This window comes from Xyrauchen texanus, chromosome 2 (assembly GCF_025860055.1).
Source record: "Xyrauchen texanus isolate HMW12.3.18 chromosome 2, RBS_HiC_50CHRs, whole genome shotgun sequence".
Classification (NCBI taxonomy): Eukaryota; Metazoa; Chordata; class Actinopteri; order Cypriniformes; family Catostomidae; genus Xyrauchen; species Xyrauchen texanus.
In genome coordinates this window covers 14956539-14963166 of record NC_068277.1, presented here as the reverse complement: position 1 = coordinate 14963166, position 6628 = coordinate 14956539, and positions in this window count along the sequence as shown.

Below are 6628 nucleotides of genomic sequence, written 5' to 3'. Positions count from 1 at the left end.
TACTACAATATCACTGTAGTAAATCAATGGTTTCAATGGTATAGTAACTTCATGTTAAATATGTATTTAAATGAATAGGTGTCATTATTGTTCCTTTTATTATGCTACTATGAAAACTGTTAATACTTGATTATTATTCTAACTAATAAACTAATTCATAATAAACAATAAACTGTAATGTTCACGTTAACACTTTATCTTGTATTGCCATATATAGCCTACATAAAAATGTATGTTTTTTTTTTTGTATGTGCTTTTCTGTGTAGGGTGAAATTGTTTTCTTACTTAGAAATATAAATGATTTGATATCACGAGAAAAAGGCACCACGGACAGCAGTAAAGGGCAAAAAAAGAAAACAAGGGCATAAAAAACTATCAGGGGTGCAATAACATGCAGTATTTTCACAAAGTGTAATTGCATAAGCTAAATTTAAATGTATATACATATATTTACGTTAAGCAGGGAAATATATAGGCCTAGGCTATGCAGTGCAAATTGTAGTTTCTCTAGGAACGCTTGTGCATCAGACGCTGGAAATGTCCCGCCCCTAACTGAAACTGAAAATATGATTGGTTAGCAAATATCCAATCGCGTCTGAAATTAACGTTCTGATTGGTGGATCAGCTCATTTGAACTGTCTGTCTTGTCAGTGTTCCCCAATGCATCTCCGTGGCGTTTAGAGAGAACATTATTTTTTAAATAATAATAATAAAAGACAATTCACTCAACGGTGCTGCGGGATTGCGTTATTAGATTGAAAAAGTTCCGAGTCAATAGCTCGTTGTTCTGGTTGCCACACGTAGGGCCTATCCTCAGTTATTTCATATGGGCATACGCAAAAGCCTACAACAGATAGGAGGACATACGACGTATGCCCTAGACAACACACCAGCAGCTGTTTCTCTGATTAATTACCTCTAATTAACCTTGCTGATCCCTCTTGTTTGATCGAGTGTTGTGACGGTTGTCTGCTTGTGTCTTTCAGCATTTATGAAGTTAAGATGAGTGGACGAAACATATCCCATCCGGCACAAGTATTTGCTAATATAGCCTAATCCATTTTATTTCACTTTGAAGATTATTGTTCATGGTAACCAAATAATGATATCCTTATAGTTACAAAATAAATACATAATTTAGAATCTATATTTTTGTGTGAGGATTGATACTTTTAGGATCGATCCTCCCATCCCTACCACACAATTAGGCTACTTGTTCAGTCACTTGTCATAACTATACTGGACTACTGTAACACTCTCACTGCTACATGGGCAGTTAGGCCCCTACAAATGATCCAGAATGCAGCTGCACGTCTGGTCTTTAATCAACCAAAGAGAGAGCATGTTACGCCACTCCTTGTCTCTCTCCACTGGCTGCCTGTTGATGCATGGTTCTGATGCTGGCATACAGAACAGTCACTGGGTCTGCTCCACCATACCTAAAATCATTTCTGTAGAGCTGTTCCCACCAGAAGCCTGCGGTCAACTAATGAGTGGCTTCTTGTTGTACCAACACAAAGAGGCACAAAAACACTTTCCTGGACTTTCGGCTTCACTTTCACGTTTGGTGGAATGACCTTCCCAACTCCATCTGTGAAGCTGACTCACTTTCTGTCTTCAAAAATCAGCTAAAAACACATCTTTTCCATGAGCACTTAACCAGTCTCTAAAAAAATTATTTATTTTGCATTTTAATCTGTCTTGAATACTACTATTCTGATGCTAGTGAAACGTTGTATAGCACTTTTCATACCACTGTCTCCTTAAGATGATTAGCTTATAATGTATTCCTCATTTGTAAGTCACTTTGGATAAAAGCATCTGTCAAATGAATAAATGTAAATTATTATTATTATTATAATCCCTCAAGTTTATTTATGATTAAGGTACTGGTTATAGTGATGTCAGGTTAAATTATTTCCCAGCATCAGCAGGGATGTTGTTAGGTAGAGGAAAATCTGTTGAGAGATATTCAACATTGTTTGTACTGTCACTCCTCATGCAGAAATATCAGTCTCCTCAGATCTAATATGTAAATGTCTTATGCATCAATAATGCTCTTAATGTGTGTTTTAGTCTTCCTGTTTTACAAGATCTATATTTATCTTGCTTATGACTGTTAAAATTACTGCTCAGATTCCAGGGAAATTGCTTATCATTTGATGCTGTTGGTAGTTACTGGTTGTAAACTAGCTCCACCTTGTGAAAATATACAAAACATCCTGTGAAGTGTAGGCTATTGAATGTGTATGGCTTATTCAGTATAAGCCTAATTATTTAATATTATAGTAATGAGAGTGTTAAAGTATCCAATGTGATGGATATAATACAATTCACTTTTGTTCTTTTTATGAAAATAGTATATTTGAGTGGTATAGGCTTGGGGACTTTTTCTACAATTGCCATCTAAACACACACACACACACAAACACACACACACACACACACGCACAACTGGAATGATTCGATGAGTCTCAGTGGGTGTAAAAAAAAAGTGCAACACTCTTCGTGCTTGGGTCAAATTTGACCTGCCATATGAAATGAATGGGTGAGACTATAAAGCAGCACAATTTTTTTTATTTGTCAAATCAAATAAATAAATCTGCCACAGTGCAGAACACGCATTCACAAAAATAAAGTAGTGAGACTATAACACATCCACAATGTAGAACATGCACGCACACACGCACAGACACAGGTTTGTTTGATTATATTAGTGCGGAAATCTCATAGACTTCCATTAATTTTACATCAGGCTAATTATATTTTCTATTTTCTAACATCACTAGATTTAAAGAGCAATGTCATCTGACCCATTTATGATTTATTTATTTATTTATTTTACTAATGAGGATATTTGGCCCTCAAAAGTGTAAATAAAACTTGTCCACACATACCAAATAGGCCTAAGTCTGAGTCTGACACCTATGTGACAAAGTTTATGCTAGAATTGTGATGTATGATGTTTGAAACGAATGACGGATAACTAAAGAATAACTCAGTCTTTTCTTTGTAGCACAATCAGATTTGTTTATGTTACTGTAAATGAATGGTCAGGGTTCACAGAATATGGGGCCTCATCGTAAAATCTGATACTTTAACACAAGTGGTTCAAAACTGTCACAATTTCACAAATATTTGTTTTTAATTCTGTATAGGCAATATATATATACACACATATATATATATATATATATATATATATATATATATATATATATATATATATATATATATATATATATATATATATACAATACATAACTTGTGATAATATTAGAATTTAAGTTTGTTACATCACTGGGTTATAGAGATCAGCCTATGCATGGAGCACTGAGGACATCTACTGGATATAACTGTTATTTCATGTCATTTTAATTTTATTCCAGCAGATGGCCCCAATGTACGAGATATTTTTATATTTTGACTTTTAAAATTTTCTGAAGTTATTTTTTTAATAGAAGTGTAGATAACATAAAATGTGCTTATTTTATATGAAAATTAATTGAGTTAGTCATTTAGAGTTAAAGAAGGTAAAGAAAATCATAAACTCAAAAATGCAATGCAACACATTTCTTGGGTTGGGCTGGGTGTCATATTTCATATTTGGGGACAGAGTTTACCCAAACAGTAAAATTATAAACCTCTAAATAACAGCGATTAACCCATTTAATCCCAAATTTTTCCCAGACACAAACATATCCAAATCATGTGTCATTAGTATCCCTTTGAAACAATCAATCATCATTTTTACAAATTTTCATGGAAAAGTGTGTGAAAAAGTGTGTTTTATGATCGGTCACAATTGTGACCGGTGGGATACGGTGTTGTATCAACCATTGGACAGACTGAATATAGGTCTATTTGACCTGTGCAGTGTGTGTGTGTTTTTGTGTGTGTGTGTGTGTGTGTGTGTGTGTGTGTGTGTGTGTGTGTGTGTGTGTGTGTAAGAGTGTATAAAATCCTTATATCAAAGGCTAGTTATTATCACTTTTAAAAGTTCCAGCATTGCCGCAGTAGAAGGCCTCTTGGATCGCTTAAATACTCTATCTTTATTTTTGACCACTTGCAGTTTTGCCCTTGGTTCTTCTGGCTGACTTGGCTGAATCCTTTGGCGCTCAGAGGCCCTTGCGTCTTCTGGCTGGCCCCTCTGGCACTTAGAGGCCCTTTGGTCTTCTGGCTGGCCCCTCTGGTGCTGCTTAGAGGCCCTTGGGTCTTCTGGCTGGCCCCTCTGGTGCTTAGAGGCCCTTTGGTCTTCTGGCTGGCCCCTCTGGTGCTGCTTAGAGGCCCTTGGGTCTTCTGGCTGGCCCCTCTGTCGCTCAGAGGCCCTTGGGTCTTCTGGCTGGCCCCTCTGGTGCTGCTTAGAGGTCCTTGGGTCTTCTGGCTGGCCCCTCTGGTGCTTAGAGGTCCTTGGGTCTTCTGGCTGGCCCCTCTGGTGCTTAGAGGCCCTTGGGTCTTCTGGCTGGCCCCTCTGGTGCTTAGAGGCCCTTGGGTCTTCTGGCTGGCCCCTCTGGTGCTTAGAGGTCCTTGGGTCTTCTGGCTGGCCCCTCTGGTGCTTAGAGGCCCTTGGGTCTTCTAGCTGGCCTTCATTCTAGCTGGCCTTCATTGTTATGGCGGGAGGTGGGGGAGCTGGAACAGGGGAAGGGGGAAGGAGGTTGGGGAGGGGAAGGGGGTGTGGTGAAGGGGAGGCCATCATTCCAATCATGCTCTGTTTGCATAACTTCTGCATATGCATTCAACAGCCTTGCTGGCAAATGGCCTGTTTCCCCCTCATAGTCCATGTCAGACCCATCACTGTCACAATCACTGAGTACAGCATCTTGTTCATTTTGAGGGATAATTGCAATGCTGCATGCCTTGTCTGGGAACTCATCTTGATCCAACAAATGAAGAACTTGACTCAAAGTAAGTCTAAAAGAAAACACAGCAGAAAGTTTGGTAGTTAGCTAGTTAGTCTTCCTGGGGTCCGTGTGTGTGTGTGTGTGTGTGGCGTGCGTGCCTACCTGTAATTGCGTGTGTGTGGCGTGCATGTGTGGAAAGTTAGGTAGAATTAGTTAGCTAGTCTGTGTGTGTGTGTGTGTGTGTGTGTGTGTGTGTGTGTGGAAAGTTGCAGTAGGTAGGAAGCTAGGTAGCAGCAGAATTAGCTAGCTAGCTAGTCTTCCTTGGGTCTGTGTGTTTCTGTGCGTAAAATTAGGTAGAAAGTTAGGTAGCAGCAGAAAGTAAGGTAGAACATTTAGGCTATGTGTATTAGCATGTAGATACAATGGGTTATCCCACCGGTCACTATCGTTGCCGGTGACATGTTTGTGAGTTCTATGAGCACATTAAACAAAGTTGAGTAATTGCAAATGCATATATCAATACTAGACACCTTAAACATGATGTGTACCAAAAATCTATGTCCTATCTTTATGTTAACATACTTTACTAACCTTTTCTTTGGGAGCTTTCTTGCTGCCATCCTCTTCTCCTGGCACAAACAGGAAGTAAACAGCTCTGGTCATGTGACAATTTACAGTAAACATGCGACACTGCACATATTTCATTGAGACCCTTTATTATTTCAATATCTGCTGGAAATGCATTGATAGATCATTCAGTAACATTTTTATAGACTTAGAAATGAAAAATTTTACGGTCACTATTGTGACCGTGGGATTAAATGGGTTAAGTGATAATTTAAAGAGATATCAGAGCAACATTATAATAAATTCATAACAAAAGTCTTACATAAAATGTTACTTTTATTAAATAATTATTTTCAAAAATCTCATAATTAGTAAGAGAGGAATGTTGGTCTCTGCTTGTTTATCAAAACCATAGGGACTATTGCCATATTGAATATTAATTTAAAGGGCCCTCTTGTTTACACTGAATCAAGCATGATACCAGGACAGATACTTATCAGATAATCATGTCAATTAATGTTACTTCTTTAAAGAGACGTTTTCTTTCTATTGTACTTTCTAGAGCAATGATTCACCAAAAAATATACATTTATAGAGTTTTCAACTCCCAAGTAGGTAAATAAAGTTGGTTGTGAAAGTTCAACACTTAGTATGAGATGCAGCAAAAAAAAGCTGTTAACCCTTCACCGCTGCAACAGTTAAAGTGACACATAGTTCATTCACCTTGAGTGGCACCAAGCACTTGCAGTAAAAAAATAAAAATCCATCTCTGTGCTTGCTAGAGCAAATATTCCCATGTGCCAGGTACTTGACCGACGAGTCAAAGACTGTTTCTTTCTCATCTGTATTCTGCTGGACTGACATAGCAAGGCTGGAGCAAGGCTATCCAAACACTTGCTAAAAAACATTTGTAAATGACCTTGCAGAGTTGAACCAATCATAAATAGTGTCTAAAGACTTTTACGTAACTGATTTGTTTACTGCTATTGTTTACTGCTATCTATTTCCTGAATGTAATCAACACTACCCTATTACAGACAAAAGATTTATACAAAGAAAAGTGTAAAGTAAAAATCCATGTAAAATAACATCATTATATTATGTAAAGAATATAAGCTGCTAAGCATATTTTGAATCTTTTCCTTCTGAGTAAATATGTAAAGAAATCAAACTGCACAATAAATTGGAAAGGAATTACTTGTGTCCTCCCACTTGAACTT